Source organism: Sinohyriopsis cumingii, chromosome 4 (genome assembly GCF_028554795.1).
Source record: "Sinohyriopsis cumingii isolate HCF-2022 chromosome 4, ASM2855479v2, whole genome shotgun sequence".
Classification (NCBI taxonomy): domain Eukaryota; kingdom Metazoa; phylum Mollusca; class Bivalvia; order Unionida; family Unionidae; genus Sinohyriopsis; species Sinohyriopsis cumingii.
The window spans coordinates 48,749,231-48,769,579 of NC_142964.1; the positions used below are offsets into that span (position 1 = coordinate 48,749,231).

The following is a 20,349-nucleotide window of genomic DNA, read 5'->3' on the forward strand; positions in this document are numbered from 1 at the left end:
ACGGGCTGGCGTTTCGGAGCTCTGTGTCGTTTGCGCCTCTTTCCGGGTACCTCTCCTTCCTTGCCTGTCCCGGACTTCTGTACCATGACGGAAATGTGGTACTATTACCACCCATCCAAACCTGGGTGTCCGGATGTGAGGTCATAGTGGTGACCAATCGCTACTGGCGTCACATACTGCCTTGGTCGGCACCTAGCTCAGTGATGGCAGACAAATTCTTCTACTTTGGCATGAATGTGTGTTGTGTCCATTCCCACTCATGTAAAGCCCTACATTCAGGTCGTTTGGGACTTAACATAATAGTCTCATGACCTGACGGCTAAATTAAACAGTGTTCTGTGAACACATACATGCCTGGGGGATGAGGCACTTATTCCTTCCCCCAGGAGTAATTAAAAATCCTGCTCTGCAGGAATAAAACCGACGTACGTGCCCATGTTGGGCGAAAACGTCGTTAATTCAATATTAGTAAGTTAGTGAGAGCTTTTGAATTTGAATTTGGTGCAGTGGAAAGAAACCATTAAAGAAATATGTAGCCTAGACATTTGTTTGTTTGCTATACAAGCTAATTACCCAATGTAACTGCCGCCTACCCACCCTACAATGCTATATATATATATATATATACACACACACACACACCAAGAAAAAAAGAGAAATAAGTAAGGGTTTAGCATGTATCCACTGGAGATGTAAGGTGGCGCTCTACAGTTTAGTATTTTGCATAAGGTTAGAATTTTGAAGGAAAAAAAAAGAATTTCTCCGGATTTCCTCACTGGTTATACTGTCTATTTAAAAAGACCGTCTATATCTTAAGTATTGTTCCAACAACCTTTAATTCCCTTTATTTTGGTATATGATTGATGGGTGTAATATGGCTTATATGGTAAACAGAAGGCATAACTTCAGATATGCACCTTTAAAAAAAAAACAAAAAAAAAAAACAAAACGCTAGCTCCAATTGGTCATTTTGACTAATTGAACTTCAGATGTAAATTGTATTTTTAAAAAAAGAGCTGATAACTATTTTTTACGTTTTATATATTTGGTAATTCGTTCATTGCACTTTCAGAAGCTGGCATTGTCTTGTTGGACAAAATTCCTTTTCCCTATTTTAATATCTGCTATGGATAGTGTACTTTAGACTAATTCAGGCTGATTTTGTTTTAGCACAAGGAGCAGTCATTTTGGTTAGTAGTGTGCTTAGATCATGTACAATGTCCATAAGTACAATATCCAAGAAATGTCAGCCACATTACATCAAAGTAGCATAGAGGTATGCCGACATTCTCTCCGCTGTGCATGTTTTAAAAGCAAAGAACTTCACCTTACATACGTCACTCTCTCAAAAGTACATAATAACTGGTGAGCGCCTCCTAAACCAATAGCTTAAGTAGGTACTGACGCCATTCAAACATTTCACCATGTGAGGAGTCAAATAGCAAAATTGGCGTATGGAAGAATACAAACGGAAAAATGGAATACCTATGGCGTTCACAGCGGAAACTGAATATTATTTTCAACGCAACCAACACTTTCCACATACTCTGTGCAAATGATCGTGCGATCGAATAATAAACTTCGCTAACGTGACCATTTTTTTCTAAGTACAGAGGTCTTGCAAACAAACAATGCAGCTAGAATTTGAAATATCCAGAAATTACATTATAATACATTTGTACATCGGGAAGTTGGACAAAATCCGGATAAAGCGATAATGACCAAACCGAACAATGACGAAAGATATATTTCATTCAACAATGATGTCATTGTCAATACATTCACAAAAGAAGGAGAAGAAATAACAGTTAAAAGGACGATTACGTCTGTGGATATCTTTAGATCCACGAGGCAATTGTTGGAACAATTAGCCAAGAAACTGGCGATGAACATTTAACATAGATACATAGATGTTTTTGAAAGCTATACGTTACGTATCTGTGAAGAAGAAAAAAACATTTACCCACGTGTATATATATATATATATATATATATATATATATATATATATATATATATATATATATAACTTGATCTCGCACATTATTTTAGTGTTCTTATTTTAATTTATGATGCAAGTTTTATTTAAAACTGTCAACAAATTACTATGTGTTCCTGTTAATAGTGGAATACAAGGAAGATTTAGCATGATACCGCATCGATATGTAGAGACTAATAATAAATAATGAGAGGAGGGGGCGAGTGGCCGAGTGGTCTAAAGCGCTCATCGTTACGGATCACTGCCATCTCATCCCTGTCTTCATGGGTTAGAGTCTCGGATTCGGCCAATGTGGGTATGTGAGAAAGCTTGCCAGTAGCTTCTTCTGGGTCGGTAGTTCTTTCCGGGGTTTTCCCGGGTTCTTCCACCACCATGTGTACTGGCCGACATGTATAGCCTATCTTGTTCTGAAAAATGGAGTTGAACCCTACAACAACAACAAAAACAAATACTGTGCAGATATAGAAAAATTGTACATGATGGCGAATATAACAAGTCTAAACCAAAATCTTTTATCATATACCTAGATCCTAACAAGCTCGTTGAATAGGCAATGTGTTAATACATGCCCGTAAAAGATGCGCATCTAATGAGCAAATTGGATAGGTAGAAGAAACGCTGTAACATTAGAAAAGACGATGAAACTGGATATATTTTAGAGGTTTATTAAGAAGTGCCAGCATGATTGTTTCAATGTGGTCACATGAAAAATTTCTAAATCACCACCATCATATATAGAGGTACAAGAACACCCAGAAAGTTTTAAATCAATTGGTCTCGGATGGTACTTTTTGCACTTTGCGAAGCAGCCTCATCTCACCCCCTCCCATACAGGATTGTTATAATTCAAATGTTACCAGTGGCATCGCGCTCTCGTACACATGTTGAAGATTTACAGTTGTATAAATGAATTTGATTTAATATGGTTGGAATTAAAATGTCACTATGGTCCATCACTAAAATAGGACTATTATTAAGTTCCCATCAAGTATGAATTTCTACTGATAATGAGTTTCGATTTTTTTATGCTCTCGTATCGTAATTTCACTAGTTGTTTTAAGTGCGAAATTCCCTTAGTCCAAATTAAAAAGTACTCTGGGAATTCCACATACCATACTAGTAAAATATAGATTTTACTGTAAATTCATTCAATATATATATATATATATATATATATATATATATATATATATATATATATATATATATATATATGTTTGTCTTTGTATTCTAAGGGCTGTACCCTTTTTTGCCTCGATCTTTTTTGTATGCCATTTAGGTGATAACTAAACTTAATCGGCATTGAAGCCTGGATTGCTCTCGCGTGTCGTTAAACCCTAACCATACATACATGCATGCATGCATGCATGCATACATACATACATACATAAAGGCATACATACATACATACATGCATACATACATACATAAAGGCATACATGCATACATACTCTACGAACTGCGGAAACTATTTAAAGCATTAAAACCGTGAATAACAAATAACTGAGAGTTTCTGGCACACCTGATGATAAATTTATTTTAATAAGAATTAAATAAAGTAAGTAGCAGCTGTGCTACGAAACACTTAATGTTTTGTTTAAATTGAAATAAAAATTAAAAATATAACTGACGTGCCGGAGGCCTCTCCTGCTGTACGGCTCTATTATGTGGTAAAGGGTGACTAATGCATACAACCCTTTTTTGCCATTGGATGTGCCCTGTGATGATATTCCACCTTAGAAGGTCTTTGACATCTTCTTAAGATATAATTAACAAATATCTTTGTATAATAAGGATTTTAACCCTTTTATGTTTAACTTCGCCTTTTCTTCTATAAAACTAACTTAGTCGGGACTGTATTGCCATGATTGTGTTGATGTGCTGTTAACCTCTTAGAGTATATATATATATATATATATAATATATATATATATATATATATATATATATATATATATATATATATATATATATCAACATTCTATATATTGGCTGAATGATTATTGGACAGATACTCAGCTTCACTTCTGGACACCAGGAAATTGATTTTCCCATTTAAAAAAAACATGCTCAGTTTCAGTATGTTCCTTTGCTCCTTGTCTGGTTCACAAAGTAACTTAACTATTGCTAGAGTGTAGGGGGAAAAAACGTGACGATGGAAACAGAAACACGAACTGAAACACAACTAAGTTCTAAATGTTTCTAATGAATATGTATATTTTCAAAATCTAGGTTCTGACAAAAATTTAGAGATAAATGTCGGATCTTTGCTCCTTGTAAAGATGTGTTACTATATTTAGCCTGCCCTGGTTAAAGGCAAAACCACAACATAAAACAATCAAAATATTAAAGTAACGTTTCCATGACTGATATGACTGTGTTCTGTAAATATTACTGCGTCCTTTCCATTCTTTTTGAAATAATGCAATGCTATTTTCCATAACAATATTTCCGCGCCACATGTTGGCTACCACGTGGTAACACACTATAAATAATAGCTAGAACGTTAACTGTTTGCCGAATACTGTTCATTTCTGTCCTCCCCCCACAACCACCACAAAAAGAAAATTTTTTCTCAGTTATCTTTTCCTATTCTTTAATATCTAAGTTTCGTTTTAAAGATCGCACCATGCAAACACAAGAACACAGAGTTGTACTTGGAGCTGTATCATAGTACCAATAACATCACGCTAATTCTGAAATTATGGCTATTCTATAACTATTCATAGTGAAATTATTAACAATCGAAATTTCGTGCAAGCGATGTTTCGTAAAGAATGCCGTGAGAAAGCCAAACTTGGCAAACCTACACGACTGATTTGAGAACTACAATACAATCTATTTATGAATCCCAATTTCCAAGAATCTCTCCGGTTTTAAAAATCGCACATCCAATGAACTTCGTCAAAATATTTATCATATCATCCCGAATTACATAATAAGCACACCACTTTGATCCTGAATATCTTTATACAAGTCAAAAGACAGACGCAAATGCTTTGTACAGTTGAGCTCAGATATCCGACAGACAACTCTTGAAAGCGTAACATTAACAATACTGTTATGACATTTCGAGCACGTAACGCGCAACCCACTTTCTTCTGGTTGATTTCACACACCCAGTAAAGGTCAAGAAATAAAAACAATTGATACTTCACATATAAAGTGTTATCTTCTATGCACTTCTCACATGCTCGTTTCACTGATTTCACGTCGCCTGCGTTCAACTGTACTCTCGCGTTTTCCAACAAAGTACCGTAGAATACCATGCAATAACACACTGAGGGATTCCGGTTCTCTCTCGTAAGCATGCATAACAGAGACCATGGACAAAGCGTACAGTACAACCGAACTGTACGGTATGTGTCTCACCAGCCCAGCCTCCTTAGTCCAGAGGTACAGAGCGTATAGTGAATGAGGGATGAGGAAAAGCGCCAATTCTTTACGTCTGCTGGCACGTTCAAATAAGACACCGAGGCCAGCAGTAAACCCAGCTATGGCAGGAATGTACCCAGGCAGTGGTGGCGGCCGATGTTGTACATTACGGAGAAGACAGATTATGTATTTCGCCAGCATCACCATAGTTGCCAGGAAGGTGGTTGACATAACGATGTTTTGTATCAAAGATTTCAAGACCTTCATTGGCCTGGAATAAAAAGTAAATTATGTAACCGCAGTTAGTGTAGATCAAGTTATTACACCACTGGATAAAGTTATTACATCATTAGCTAAACACTACGAGTTGCAATGGAAAGCTGGTGTTAATATGTTTCTCATCCCATCTTTTTATATTACTTTAGTTAATGCAATATATATATATATATATATATATATATATATATATATATATATATATATATGCGTGCGTGCGTGCGTGTGTTTGTGTGAGACAATGTGTAAAACATGGACGTAATTTATCGAATGAAACGTCTAAAGAAGATATTCTCTTATAATTTGGGTTGTGAACTTGCGAGAGAGAGAGAGAGAGAGAGAGAGAGAGATTACTTTTGCCAGACGAGTTTCTGTCGGAACACTAAGACTGGTGTGACATGAATTGGAAGGTAGAGCTTAGCAAATGCAGGAAAACTCCGTAAAAAGTCTTTCATGGCGTGCATAGTGCAAGTGTCCTTGTGTAAGCCGACCTCATTGCACGTGACGAAGTGATCGTTTGTTGCCCTGAATAAACTATGAAGTTTTTTGTCAGTGTAGTCCCTGGACCACTTTAAAACTGATCTATAGTAGCCCTCAAATAGATACTGAGGTTTTAGAGCATTGCAGTAGACCAAGAGCGAACAACAAGCGCAGAAGAATAAAGTGTCTGTGTGTGGAATAAAGGGTATCTTCTCCCTTTTCACCATAGTAGAAAGGAGTGCCCAATTGCCCGTGCGATGGCAAAGAGACAGACGACTCTTCGTCGTGTGGGTTCCTCAACAACTATAGACAATCCCGCCAGACCACCCGCGATCCCGCTGTTCCAGTCATCCTGTCGGTAGAAACATTCTTAAGAGTAGGCTTTGCTTTAATTTATTTGTACAAATCCTATATATGATGTAATAAGTGTATATCAGAAGGCATGTGTGTCAGGCCCACTGTAAAGTCGTATTTGGAACTGAAGACTAATAGGTGTGCAGGTAAGCTACCCAATACCAAATAAAAGGTCCTGCAATCGGGCTAATCAGATCTTTTTTTTTTTTAAATCGACATCAACACGGCAACTGACCACTCTTGAACATTTTGCAAAGCTATTTCGATAAAACTTTGATGGAGGTTTACAGGTTGTGCAAACAAGGGATCACTAATACAAAACGCGAGAGTGAGTTGTCCAAATTATCATTTACTTCGTGGATATCCCAAACAAAACATTAACAGGTTAAACGTCCTTCCTCTTTTTGTCAATCCTGATGCATATAAAGTAAGATTTGCGTTTTCCTCAGACAAATATGTTTCGTCGACACTAGCGATCGCTCTTCTCCATAATCTTAAAAGTCCATCTCACTGTTTTATCGACATAGCATTGTACTGTGCATCAGAGGTTGGCGACATAGCAGTGTACTGTACATCAGAGGTTGGCGACATTGCATTGTACTGTGCAGGAGAGATTAGTTTCATCAACATAACATTGTACTGTGCATCAGAGGTTGGCGACATAGAATTATAATGTGCAAGAGAGGTTGGTTTTAGGGATAAAGAATTATACTGTGCATCAGAGGTTGGCGACATAGTATTGTACTGAGCAGGAGAGGTTGGTTTTATCGATAAAGCATTGTACTGTGCATCAGAGGTTGGCGCCATAGCATTGTACTGTGCAGGAGAGGTGGGTTTTATCGATAAAGCATTGTACAGTGAGTGCATCAGAGGATGGCGACATAGCATTGTACTGTGCATTAGAGGTATGCGACATAGCAATGTACTGTGCAGGAGAGGTTGGTTTTATTGATAAAGCATTGTACAGTGCATAAGAGAGAGAGAGAGAGAGAGAGAGAGAGAGAGAGAGTGGTGGCCGCTTTGCCGCGATTTGCAGACAGCACTACGTCTACAACACGTTCCATTTGTACATTCGGAACTGAAACTTCATTAATTTGGGTTGAATTAACTGGAGGATTGTAGCAGAATTAATTTAAATTGATTCTTTAATATTCTTTTATATGGTAGAAACAAATATACATCTAAATATGCTTTAAAAAACTCCTTTCCAAAAACCCAAACCCAAATGCATGTTAAGTTAAGTATATGAGTCATATCAACAATCACAAAATCGTCTTAAATTCTATAGTTTATCTTTCAATAACTCATTCAATGTTTTTTCATTCTCCACTGTAGCAAACATTAAAGGCTCTTGACATTATTCAGGAAATGCAAGATGAATACCTATGTTGGTTGCATAGGAAATATTTTTGTTAAAATTATACAGCCGTAACTCTGATCTTCACCATGGAATCCCAATAACACCGCCGTCATTGTATCGTCGATACTTCGTATTATCTGATAGACAAAATTCCAGTTTAAGCTAGAGTCCTGGAAGAGACTGTTATTCTACTGGTTGTTGTAAGACCGTTTCTTTTTTAAATGCTAAGTATTGAAACCATCTCTGACATTCTTTAGAAGAGCCAACATACAAAATTTGCTAAGAAAACTATATGCGTTTACGTTACATTACTTTCGCGGAAATACAGTTAAATACCTAATTCGTAACCTTTCACCTTAAAATCACCGTCAGATTGCTATGAACTTGTTTACTGGAATAAAACTAATAACAAATTCTCATCAAAATTCATTTGAACAAGTCAGCTATGCACCATTTTCATTAAGAACTAATTAAATATTGCAAACAGTGTTTCAGTGAAAACCCAATATTAATGCCACCATCCGTGGAAGAGAAGTATTAATAAAAAGATTTTCGAAATGACTATGGTGCCATGTTGGAGGTCAAATGGGCACCATTTCCGTATACACTACTTACCTATTGCTGTAGTGTTTAGTAAGAATCCAATTTCGACACGACCGCCCATTCAAGAAAGTAGCCATATAAATATTTTCATGTTCGCCATCAAGACAATCATTTTGGAGGTTGTTAGCATCATTTTAATATGAAACGAACGTTGTAAGAAGAAAGTATAATTAAATAAATGCAAGTTTCGGAAAGGCCATCTGTTCTGGAGAAGTAGCTTTTGGGAGGTCATATTGATATAATTTCCATTTAGGACCAGCTAAATGCGTGACTACTATTGTAGTGAAAACCACATGTCATTATTACCACTCTGTACAGACGACTAGTAATAACAATATTTTCAAGACCGTCCTCATGACCATAATGTTGAAGGTCGGACTAGCTAGCTACAAGAAGATTCTCAAGTTATCCACCATGCCCGCCATATTGTATGTCAGAGCTTCATCATTGTCATTATACTAACCAGACATTATAATCAGTCTTGTGGTGTCCTATACAGTTATATCCATCCGTTTTGGAGAAGTATCTTTGAAAAGATATGACTGCCATGTTGGAGGTCTGATCAGCACAATTTTTATCTAGTGCCAAGTAGACGTCGTAAATCTTTTAGTGAAAATCCCATGAGTAGTGAATAGGGATAGTATAGGGTCTATGGGACTTATCATTAAAAACACCCCTGGGACAATATAGGGTCTATGTAAATTTAACATGGACAAAAACCCTGGGACAATATAGGGTCTATGGGAATTAACATGGACAAAAACCCCTGAGACTGTATAGGGTCTATGTAAATTTAACATGGACAAAATCCCTTAGGACTGTATAGGGTCTATGTAAAATTGAAACAGGGAGGGGTCTGTATTTTGTTTTTAAAAAAAAATGGGGGGGGGGGTAGGCAATTGAAAGTCTATCTCTTTTCGAGAGATTGGAGTGGCCCTGAAAAGGGCCTTTGAGTTTTATGTTAATATTAGGATATATTAACATAAAGGGCACCGCATTGGTCTTCTTCTTGTCCTTAGGCTGCGCCTGACTGCAGGACCGTAAATCAGGACACTTTTGAGGCATCCTTGACGCTCCACATATACTCTTCGCATCCACAGACTGGTGTCTGTCCTGTGGACAACTGTCCACTTGGATCGGACATACATCGGTATGTCCGTCCGGAACATCATAGAAGATACAAGGGTTGAAGTGAACTGTACTTATTTATAGGCAGAGGAAGGATTGAAACGGATTGAGTTCATTGACCAATCCAAACACGCGTTACAAAATTCAGTTAGCCCACGTCCAATCGGAAGAGAGCAGTCTGTGACGTCACGTGGTCTATATAGATTCGCTATCGCCTGTGTGCAGTCAATCCATGGGACAGTTGTTTTCAACATGACGGAAACTCAGAAAACGATCAATTGGGGTGCACCAGCAGTGGAGACCCCCCAAGGGAACCCTGACTTACTTTCAGAAGAGGTGAATTGGGATTTTGTGGGTTTTCTTACCTCGCAAGAATTTGTTCCGGAACTTTCGCCACCTTCTCCTTCATTACCGCACATGGAGAATTTTAGACAGAGACAGAAAGAAGAATTGGAGAAATTTATACAACAGCAAAAGGAAGCGGAACAAGCTTTTCTCCTACAGCAACAGCAGCAAGAAGAAGAGGTAAGAAAAAAAACAAGAAGAAGAAGAAGTAGCAGTAGCAAAGAAACAAGGGTGCGAAAATCAAACGGTCACGGTACTGTTAGACATTTTAGTGGAGTTAAGAAGTCTGAAACAAATGTATCAGACTTCTTTATCACGACCGAAGAGAATACGACCTTCCCGAGCTAAACACTCCAACCCTGTGACTAAGCCTACCGTGCCACCCTTAGTGATTTCAACCAAATCATCATCATCAACAGTACGCAGTCCAGAAGTAGGCCTTGGCCGTGGCAAAGGCTTAAGACAGTTAATGTTGATTGCTTAAACTCACCCCTACACCAAAAAAGGCCCTTTTCAGGGCCACCCACATCTCTCGAAAAGAGATAGACTTTCAATTGCCAATAACTAAAGAAAAACCATTTTACCCCTATATTACATGTGTATGAGTGTGCGTGAGTGTAGGTTCTTATTTTAAAATCAAAACTCAAAGACACTTACGTTTTATAGACTTTCTATTCTGGTACACATTTTACAATTCAATTTACAACATAAGACTTTCAAAAGTTCATACACTTCTTCTGTCTCCTTGTTTAGTCTCTCTGTTTTTTTTAATTTCTTCACCGTCACAGTCTTTTCCTCCTCTTCCTCCTCACTTTCTTCCCTTCTTCCTTTCTTTTCCTGTGTCTTTTTCTTCACCTGTCTGCTTTCTTCCTCTGAAGAATCCCTCTCTTCTTCTGACTCCTCTTCAGAATCCCTCTTTTCTTCTGACTCCTCTTGTTTCTTTTTTGGGTAATCTGGAGACCAATGTCCTTTTTCTTGACAATAATAACAGGTATCTTGACTTTTGTCTTTTTTAGCCCCTTTTTTCTTTATTGACGGTCTGGACACTCTGAAGACCAATGCTCTTTCTTCTGACAGATATAGCAAGTATCTTGACTTTTATCTCGAAAGGAAGGTGAGTCGTCCGACGACTGGTCTGAAGAAAATTTTCTAATGACCCCTCGCAACGCTCTGATGAAATGTTCGATTTGTGTAGTCTCTTCCATCGTTGTGTTCGGTTTGAGAGTGAAATAAATAGTGAAAGGACAAGACACATACCCTTTATATACGCTGGTCTGCCATAACGATAAAGTAACCCATGGTGTTTAAATTTTAGTCATTTAACTTTTTGCAGTCAAGATGAAACGATTCAATTCATTCAAGAAGAAAGAAGAAGAAAGTAAGAGGCAGAAACGTGATCTATCGCCTCGTACCAGAGCTGAAGTCTTGGCACAAATTCATGCCAGTGATTTTGAAGAGGACATGAGTGAACCAGAATTCAAACCCAGAGAGTCTTCCTCTAAACAAAGTTCACCACTCTTAGTCAACCCTGAAAAGTACTATCACATTCGAGAGACAGAAAAGCGCTCCTCTAGAAAATTTAGAACCACGGCTTACACCTACACGGTGAAGTTTAAAAATTTCAAGTCCGACGTACCGCTAGAAAAAGCAGAATGGTTCATCACCCAGATGTAGGATTCTTTGCTCACCACACTCAAGCGACAATGTCAACCCAAAGAAGACGATCGCTTGAGACTTTCCATACAACACGACGGCTTGAAATCCCCGGTTTGGATCGAGTTTAGCAGCTCTGCAGAATTGACCCCTTCCAAAGTCATGGACAAAATTCAACACGTATAACAATCCAATGACAAGTTTGACATCACCGACGGAAAAGCCACACTGTTTATGACCCACGTGTCTCCTCCTCAAGGGACTGGACACAAAAAGATGTTATTGGTGAACGGCCTTCGCAGAATTAAGCGTAGCCTCGTCCAAATTCACAATTTTCAAGACCAGATGTGTTTAGCCAGGGCTATTGTGGTGGGACGAACCTATACCAACAAGAACGACACGGTAGAATGGAAAAGAGACTGGGAGAACATTCGACAATCGGACCGAGCCAAACAACGAAACGAAGCAGAACTCCTGCTACAACAAGCCGGCCTGTTCAAAGACACACACTGTGGCATTCCTGAGATGCAAACATTGCAAGATGTCCTAGCTCCACGCTACACATTGAAAGTGCACCCTCAAGAAGTGCGTGGGATTCTGTTGTTTCGAGGCCAAGACTTTAAAGATGGAAAATACATTCACCTCTATCATCACGATGACCATTTCGATACCATTACCAGTATTACCGCGTTCCTGGGATACGGTTATTACTGTGAGAAATGCGACTATGGTTATAATAATCGAGAGCAACACAAACATTGTGGATCGAAATGCTCAGGATGTTTGGCCTCTCCACCCTGTCTGCGCGTAGGACAAGAACCAGTGCATTGTTCAACTTGTCTGCGCACGTTTGTCAGCCCTACCTGTTACAGCATTTGAAGACGCAAGGTTCACAGAAGAAAAGTGCTTGTCAACTCCTGAGATTGTGCCCTACGTGTGGACAAGGCCTATGTACCAATACTGTCAAGGCACACGTATGTCGAGGAAAGAAAAAATGTCACATTTGTCATCACATCGTGGACTTGGAACACCAATGCTACGTGCAAAAATAGCAACCGCAACCAGAGAAAGAGGATGGACACAAGAAGAAAGGCAATTTCATCTTTTTCGATTTCGAATGCATGCAAGAGACCGGCATTCACATTCCTAATTTCTGCGTGGCTCATCGAGCGTGCGAAAAGTGCATTCAAGAACCTATCTTGAGTTATTGCCCTCAATGCAGCAAGATTCCTGGAGGGCGTGAAAAAATCTTTCGGGGATCGAAGACGCTAGCCGATTTCGCACAATGGGTCTTAGACCCCATCGACAAGACGTGGAGCCAAGAGGACATCGAACGTTACGGAGATTGTCATCGTCATGCCACGGTGATGGCACACAATTTCTCCGGATACGATGGACAGTTTCTTCTCAGATACTATACGGAACAAGGCACCGAACGTCCTAAAGTCACTTTGAACGGAGCCAAAATCATTTTCATGCAAGTGGGACAAGTACAGTTTAAAGATTCGATGAGTTACTTGGCCATGCCTTTGAGTCGAATGCCTTAAACGTTTGGAATGACAGAAATGGCTAAAGGGTACTTTCCACACTTTTTCAATACCGAAGCCAATCAACATGCCGTTCTACCCCATTTGCCTGAGGCTCACTATTACGACCCTGATAACATGCGTACCGAACAACGAGAAGCTTTCTACGCTTGGTACCAGGTCCATGCCTCCGACCCTTTTGACTTTCAGGAAGAAATGCTAAAGTATTGTCGTTCCGACGTGGACATTTTACGGCGATGCTGTGGAAAATTTCGAGAACCGTTCATGGAACACGGAGGGGTCGATCCTTTGAAAGAAGCTTGCACCATTGCCAAAGCGTGTTCCTTAGTCTACCGACAACGAATCATGCCTGAAAACACCGTGGCTGTCATCAGTCCTCAAACGACCAGCTATGTAAAACGTCAATACTCGGTCAAAGCCCTACGCTGGTTACATTACGTGTGCGACAAGGAAGACAAATGGATTCAGCATTCCCGCAACGGAGGGGGCGAAAAGACCATCGGAACGCATTCGGTCGATGGCTGGGACTTAGAAAACCCCAAGATCGTGTACGAGTTTAACGGTTGCTTATTTCACGGATGTCCTGTCTGCTACCCTGACCGTGGCACTAAGAATCAGTTTTTACAACGAACCATGAAAGACTTGTACCAGACCACTTGTGAGCGACGCCTAAAGTTAGAACAGGAAGGATACCAAGTGGTGGAAATGTGGGAACACGAATACGATCACCGTTTGAAAACCGATCTCGAGTTTAAACGCCTCGTGGAAAGCTACCAGTTCATGGACCCCCTGAACCCGAGGGATAGTTTGTACGGAGGAAGGACCAATGCCACCTGTTTGCTGTACCAAGCTGACGAAGAGAAAGGAGAAGAAATCAAATACTTGGACGTGTGTTCGCTGTATCCCTACGTGTGCAAATATTGTCGCTTTCCTGCATGGCACCCACAATTGTTGACGGAACACATCGACCTGAAAAACATTCGACAATACGAAGGCTTGATCAAGTGTAAAGTTTTGCCTCCCACGAACCTGTACCATCCCGTGTTACCTCACCATTGTTAGGCAAACTGATGTTACCTTTGTGCCGTACTTGTGCGGAAACGTGCAACCAAGATCAACCTTGTCAGCACACCCAGGAAGAACGGGCCTTGACGGGGACGTGGGTCAGCGTAGAATTGTTCAAAGCTATGGACATGGGATACCAACTGTTAGAAGTGTACGAAATTTGTCACTTTCCCAAGACACAACAATACCACAAGGGTCACCCTACTCAGAAAGGCATTTTCGCAGACTACGTGGATGCCTTTTTGAAACTGAAGCAAGAAGCCAGTGGCTATCTTTCCTGGTGTCACACTCCCGAAGACCAAATACAATTCAAAGAGAAATACTGGGCACAAGAAGGCATTCCTTTAGATCACATTATGAAAAACGAAGGCAGGCGATCGTTTGCCAAAGTGATGTTAAATTGCTTGTGGGGCAAAATGGCACAACGACCGTGTTTACCTAAGACCGAATATTTGACCGAACCTTCCCGCTACTTCCAGATGATTCACAACAAAACCAAATTCATGAAACACGTGGTCGTCGTTCGCGAAAATTTGATCTTGGTCAATTACGAAGAAGATCTGGACTTTGTACAAGACGACCCCTTTGGAAATGTCATCATTGCGGCTTACGTGACAGCTCATGCTCGCTTAAAATTGTACGAAGCTTTAGAACTGTTAGGGGAACGTGTCCTGTACTTTGACATGGACAGTTGCATTTACATCCATCACCCGAGTCAACATCACCCTAACGTCGAAGGAGACCGTTTAGGAGCCTGGACAGACGAGCACCCCGACGACAAGATTTTAAGTTTCGTCAGTGGTGATCCTAAAAATTACGGCTACGAATACCGGGACAAACAAGGAGAAGTGCAGACGAAGTGTAAAGTGAAAGGATTGACTCTGAATTATCGTACCAGTCGAGTGGTGAACTTTGACGTATTGAAAGAAGCCTTGCAGTCTAGAGAAGATGAACACTTTAAAGTGACCACCTATCAGCCCAACAAGATTGTACGTTTACCCACCCACCACATCGTCAGTCCACCTTTAGAAAAAGTCTATCAAATCGTGTACCAGAAGCGAGTGCGGCTTCCCAACCACTTTACATTGCCGTATGGACATGGTGGTATAAAACATTGGTTGTAAGAGGATAGCCACTCACCAGAAGTATGACTTCGCCACAGCAAGAATCAAGTGAGAAATCCAGTGAGAACTCCAGGATGAAACCCTACCATTTTCCGGTCTTCTTACCTGACTATTGTGATTGTGCCCGTCGATTGGACACGTTTCAAAAATGGCCTACGGATAGGAAAGGATTACCTTCTTCGCATGTTTTAGCTAGAACAGGATTTGTCTACTTGGGACCTGAGACTGGATTGGGATACGAAGTACAGTGTTTCAGTTGTGGTCTGAAGTTATGAATGGATCTATGTATCTATAAAGATTCAGCTATTCTGGAACATACTCGATGGTCTCCGCACTGCCCTTACCTTTCTATAGCCTTTCCACCCATTACACTACGGTACAATTATGACGGCACCTTAGAGACGGTACCTTCCAAAACAAGACATAAAAAAGGAACGATGTACAAGCTTGAGACTTCATTGCGACTAGTATAAAAAGGTGGCTATGGTCAAGATCGATAGTTCATTGTGACTACCAAGACCAAGCGAACACAAGATGAATATTTTCAGAGAAACACAAAACAAGTTCAGACAGGCACAATTCAAGTTTGAGGCCTCTGAAGTGGAATGCGATTGTGAGCCTTGCGATGGGAACGATGCTGTACGCTGTGACCTTAGCGATGCCGTAAAGCATCATGGGAACTTTGTCCTCACTGCCCCTAACATGGAAAGTGATGTTGTGCGTGTCAAACCTGAGGGATGCGAAAGCGATGCCGCTCGTCCTCTTGGACACTTTACTGGGTTTCATGGTCAGTGTGGATGTCCACCTTCACGTCTACCTCCCTACGGATGTCATCCAGCCCTGAGCAAACTCCTGTCCATGTCACCCAGCCCTCATCGAAACGAACCTGTGAAAGACGAATATTCGTTCCCTGTGCGTTTGTCGGAATACTGCAACTTTGAAAATCGTTTTCAATCGTTCAAAGGAAAATGGCCTAAGTATCTGGGAGGACCGACCCCCGAAGAATTAGCCAGAGCCGGATTTTACTACTTGGGCGAAGGGGATAAAGTCAAGTACTTCAGTTGCGGTGTTTCACTTCACCACTGGGAACCTCAAGATTCAGTCTACCTGGAACATGCTCGATGGTCTCCCAGTTGTCATTACTTACCCTTAGTAGGACAATATATTCAAATGGATACTTTACAGGAGAACATTCGTGCTTTGCCTGTGGAGCTGAGAGAACGCATTTACCGAGAGTTGGTCAAAATACAAGTCAAACGTAAAGAACAATTGCATCCGTTACGTCACCGGTGTTTGAACCACTGGTACCTGAATGCTATACAAGGACTGATTCAGTTGAAAGTATTCCATTGGACAGACATTGAACAACGATCCCCTAGTTTTAAAAAGGATTGGTTTGCTATTGATGATTCTATCTACTACATTGTAAACTTACTGCATCGAATTCCAGAGGAAGAGTTAACGAATTACCAACATCATGTACACAATGTCAACTTAGTGAAAGAGGAAACTTCTGAATGAATTGTAATGTGTAAATTAGTGACTAAACGATTTAAATTCGACACTGAAGTAAAACCATGTCTGTGCAAACGGTACATTTCTTGTGTCAGAAAGAGAATTTAGTATGACCTATTCCTGGATACTTTACAAGAGAACATTCGTGCTTTGCCTGTGGAGTTGAGGGAACGCATTTACCGAGAGCTGGTCAAAATACAAGTCAAACGTAAAGAACAATTGCATCCGTTACGTCACCAGTGTTTGAACCACTGGTACCTGAATGGCATAAGAGAACTGATTCGTCAGAAATTGTTTCAGTGGTCAGATCTTGTTCAACACTTTGAGTTAGTGAATGATCGAAATGTTCATCATTTTGGTTACTTCGAGATTCACCTAGTGCAACGCATTGAGGAAGACGAGTTAAAGGATTACAAAGGTCTATTACGTGGGATCTGCTTAGCGGAAGAGGAAACTTCTAAACGAAGTTTGAACTGTAGGTTACAGTATGCAAGATTTAGATTCCCCACTGAAGAACGAAGATCTCTGGCTAGAAAGTACGTGTATTGCTTCCGAAACAAAGAGACTATAAAAACAGGCTGCCATGCCACGACTTTTATCACAGGTGATTGAACAGATTCCGTGGAAGGAACTCAATGAAAATATTCAAACCGTGGATCATTACCATCAATTATTACAAGAACTGTATCCAATCAATTTGGGACGACGCATAGTGTGTGTCTTAGTGCCTTGTTTTCTGGGATTTCGTTTACCAGCCGATTCCTTGTGGACTCTTTACGAACAGTACTTACCACCCCAATGGCCTTAAATGGTCACGAAAGACTCCTTTTGCTCAAAGCCTTGCGTTTTCATCTGGATACTTCTCGACCCCTACAGGAAAAAAGATTCGTCAACTTTTAGCTACCCAAGACGTGTATGACGATGTGTGTGTAGCTTGTGACTTACACGCCCATTGGACAGATGTCCGTGACTGGAAAAAAGGGGGTTTTGAGGCTTGGACCCAAGAAGTGGCCCAGTATGCACGAGAGTTGTTCAAGGAAAAAAGTTACTTTTCAACCTGTGTTAGTGACCGTGCCAGAAGAAGAAGAACTTCTCACCCAGGACAGGACTGTCGTGGACATGCCTGAAAGACCCTTTCGGGAGGACACTTGTGTGACCTTACCCCCTATAGAACTGGTCAGAACAGTACCCAAAACATGTTGTACAGACACTTGTGTTTATTCCACGTTGATGGTTATCATGTGCCTTTTATCGTTGTACTTAAGCCTTTGGCTTTTATGTATTTTTGTCTTTCGTGTTCATGTTTGAAGCATTCAATAAACGTGTCCTGAAAAAGTATATAAACTCTTGTCTTGTTTGTTTTAGTGTCACAAGTGACATTTCTAACACTATGGCTACCTCTGCTGTCTCTGCTCCCTCTTCCTCCACTGTCAAAGTCATCGACGAACACTTAGATCGTGCCAGATGGGAGGCTTTGTATCTTCGCCATCCCTTTAACATGCTCATTGCTGGACCTAGCGGTTCAGGCAAAACCGAATTCGTCAAACGTTTGATCGAATATAAACATCATTTGATCGATCGTCCACCTCAACGGATCGTGTGGTGTTACAAAGAGTGGCAATCGGCGTACAGCCTCTTGTGAGAAAGTCAAGGCGATTCCATCGTGTTTGTGGAAGGCATTCCTAAAGAAGACGACGGCATCGTCTCTGACTCCCGTCAAACCCATTTGGTCATTTTCGATGACATGTTAGGAGAAGACGAAGAAGAAATTAAACTGTGGTTCACGCGCAAAGGGCATCACCGTAATGCCAGTGTCGTTTACATCACCCAAAATTTGTTTCAACAAAGTAAAGCCCATCGCACCATCAGTCTCAATGCGCATTACGTGGTCTTGTTTAAAAGCCCTCGAGATAAATCGCAAGTGCAAGTCTTAGCCAAACAGTTAGGAACACTTTGGCTGACTCAGGCGTACGACGATGCCACTCAAACTCCACATGCCTATTTACTCGTCGATTGAAACCTACGACCCCCAATGATTTGCGATTTCGTACCCACTTGTTTCACCACTGGTGCCAAGACGGAGGGCCTGTCCTGTACATGTCTCCGTCCTCGACTTAGCCGCACCAAAAAAATCTATAAAAACCTCAAACACTTTTCGTCTGTCTCACACAGCGTCAACATGACGTCCCTTCAATCACATCTCCCCGTCAAATTGATTCGTGCCTTGTATGGTATCAGTCGAGAAAAAAATCCACAAATACGGGCTCGTGTCTTAGAAGCTAGTCTCAAAGAAGTCTTACGATGGTTCACGGTGACTGCACGTCATTTACTGCAAGGGATCATTCAGATTCTCATCAAACCAAACGCTTTTTTGATCGAAACAAAGTCGCTTTGACCCAACTGGCCGATCGCCGCATCGACACTCAAACCAAAAAACAAATCATTTTGAAACCTGGAGGGAGCGGTACTCTATGAGGGGTCATCATTCGCTCTCTCTTAAGATGGGATCCTAATGCCCCCAAAGTTCTCCGCAAGAAAAAAGTCAAACGAAGCTCCAAGAAGAAGAAGAAGAAAAAGACCAGGTCCCAAGGAGACCTGTGTCTCCAAGAACTTCTCCAGTGGCGGGACCCTCCTCTTACCAGACACCACCCCGGAAAAAGAAAAGAAGCCCCCAGAAAAAGAAGCAGAGAAAAAGTCCCCAGAAAAAGAAAAGTCCACAAAAAACTAGTCGCAAGAGAGGCACTTCGGCCAGGACGCAACGTTACACTCGCAAACCACGACCTGCAACGGCGGTGACCGCGTCTCCGGCAGCCTCAAGTTCATCCACTTCCCCGTTGATGACACCAAGAACTGAAGAGTACTTGGAGACGTTGATCACACCAAAAACATCTCCGTTGATGACCCCAAGAACTTCCCCAGTGGCAGGACCCTCCAATTTAGTGGCAGTGGCTGCTGCTCACAAAGTACCTGCTCCCAAAATCAAAGTTCAAGAAATATCGGGCATGTTACAAAGTTTACTGGATTTGTCCAAGCAAGAACTGGCTCGATTTAGTCCGTTACGTACCCCTGCACGATGTGTCATGCCTGTCCTCAAACTAATACGACGTAAAGACAATCAGTGGCGACGCGTTCCAGTATAAAAAAGGTGTGTGACCAAGTATTGTATCAGTGTTTTTTGGTGCTGAAGACTCAAAGATGTCACCCTCCAGAAAACATCCCTCTTCTAAACAGCCCCAAGGAAAGAAAAGGAAAGGACTGCCTCCTCGTTTAGTCAAACATGGGGACATGTTATCTGTCCTGTCCAAAGCTTCTCCACCCCTACGAAAAAAACTCATTCAATCAGCTTCCAAAGAGGTCATCGATACCGTGTGCGAATGTTGTTTGAACGTCTTGAAAGGCACGATCCCTTTGTCCAAACACCAGAAACAATGCTTAGGCAAACATCGTCACGTTCTTCGCCAAATGGTTCAAAAGAAAATCCCCCTTCGCCAAAAGAAGAAGATGTTGGTCCAATGTGGAGGAATT

General features: G+C 40.9%; 1 pseudogene across 1 annotated transcript in view; it reads right to left on the reverse strand.

The window, feature by feature from the left end:
* Nucleotides 1–3,961: 3,961 nt before the first annotated feature.
* The window catches only part of LOC149801130 (transmembrane protein 135-like), a 30,887-nt pseudogene continuing 14,499 nt past the window's right edge, over nucleotides 3,962–20,349 (reverse strand). The window contains exons 3-4 of the transcript XR_016420441.1: nucleotides 6,005–6,482; nucleotides 3,962–5,645 (exon numbers count right to left, since the gene is read on the reverse strand). The product of XR_016420441.1 is annotated as a transmembrane protein 135-like (transcript). The remainder of the gene's footprint in view (nucleotides 5,646–6,004; nucleotides 6,483–20,349) is intronic.